Raw genomic sequence first — 1724 nt, forward strand, 5'->3', positions numbered from 1 at the left:
CTGGAATCTGACTGGGACCCTGGCAGTGAAAGCTGGGACTGTTGAAAACCCAATTTCGGTGTTTGCTACTCAAGTTGAGAGTGCACGGCCAAGATAACCAGATCCCAGGACAGGCAGTTTGACAGCGAGAACAAAAGGAAGAGGCTGGGATCAAGGTGCCTAGATCCCTCGAGAGAGTAGGGTGGGTATTGGGAGGAAAAATGAGAACTGGGGGAACTCAGGAGTCTGGGTTCTGAAATAGCAGCAAGTCAGAATTCCAGGATCTCTGTCTACCCTCCTCTTCCTCTTCCCTCTATCAGGCAGAAGAGAGAGAAGGAGGGTACTGGAGAAGAAAGCACATGGATACATTCAGGAAGGGTGGGGGAAAGAGGAATTTAGCGCTGCATTGGCCCTGCTGGGGGCTGGGAAGGGTCAGGAGGCCGGGAAGGCGTGGTGGGGGTCGGTCCCAGGGTTGCACGACGCCATCCTTTGCGGTGGCCACGTACACAGTGTGTATGACCACAGCCCTCTTCTTCCTCCTCATCACTTTCCGTGGAGCTGTCGCCAAAAGCCCCGGGGTTTTTCATAAATACAACAGCATTTTGATGAGCGGCGGCGCATGCGCTCATTGTCCACAGTGTCACTTGTCCATTCCACCTTTTTCTCTGGTTTCCGTTTCCGAAGTTTGATGGTAAAGCTGCGGTTCTCGGGCTCGGTTGTCACGGTAACCGTTGTCTCAGTGACAGTCTCGCTCAGCCCAGCGCCTGCCTCGGCCATGGCTAAGGCTCAGGAGAGGGAGGAGAGGAGGAAGGGGGATGAGACACCCTTCTCTTTTTTTTTTTTTTTTTTTTTTTTTTTTTTTTTTTTTTGAGATGGAGTCTCGCTCTGTCGCCCAGGCTGGAGTGCAGTGGCCGGATCTCAGCTCACTGCAAGCTCCGCCTCCCGGGTTCACGCCATTCTCCTGACTCAGCCTCCCGAGTAGCTGGGACTACAGGCGCCCGCCACCTCGCCCGGCTAGTTTTTTGTATTTTTTAGTGGAGACAGGGTTTCACCATGTTAGCCCATGTTGGGATGGTCTTGATCTCCTGACCTCGTGATCCGCCCGTCTCGGCCTCCCAAAGTGCTGGGATTACAGGCTTGAGCCACCGCGCCCGGCCTTCACACCCTTCTCTTTTTATGCCTCAGGTCTAGGAGAAGCAGTATTGGATTCAGTGGTAGTCAGGATCCTCCACCTTCTTTTTACCCCCTCTTCCTGGGCCTCCTCTTCTCCACCCCCTGGGGATAACCTGACCAACTCCCCTTCCGACTCTGCTTCTGGGTGATTTTTTTATACAAATAAGTCAAATATATCATTTTTGGACTTTAGGGGACCTAATATCTAAAACATTAATTAAGTCAGAAAAATATAAAATTTATAATTTGATTTTGGAAAGTTTGTCAAATATCAAAGGTTTAAAATACTTGCTATTATAAAATAGAATTCTAGGTCACCCTAAGTTATTCATTTAGCCAAAAATAACTCAAAAATTTTTAAAAGGCATAAAACTTTACTTATTGATAGAGGGAAGACTTAGCTTTCCAAACAATCTATCTCTTGTCTTTCCTTTCTTTTTCCTGTGGTTTATTCAAAAGGCAAACAAAAATCTTCATTATCCTTTAATATTACATACAAATCTTGTTCATGGCCAAGCCTGGTGGCTCATACCTGTAATCCCAGCACTTTGGGAGGCCAAGGTGGGTAGATC

The 1724-nt window shown here is 48.1% G+C and overlaps 1 pseudogene; it reads right to left on the reverse strand.

Moving 5' to 3' along the window:
- Window positions 1-411: 411 nt before the first annotated feature.
- On the reverse strand, window positions 412-763 carry LOC717787 (E3 ubiquitin-protein ligase PPP1R11 pseudogene; annotated as a pseudogene).
- Window positions 764-1724: the final 961 nt, after the last annotated feature.

Source organism: Macaca mulatta, chromosome 1 (assembly GCF_049350105.2).
Source record: "Macaca mulatta isolate MMU2019108-1 chromosome 1, T2T-MMU8v2.0, whole genome shotgun sequence".
Lineage (NCBI taxonomy): Eukaryota > Metazoa > Chordata > Mammalia > Primates > Cercopithecidae > Macaca > Macaca mulatta.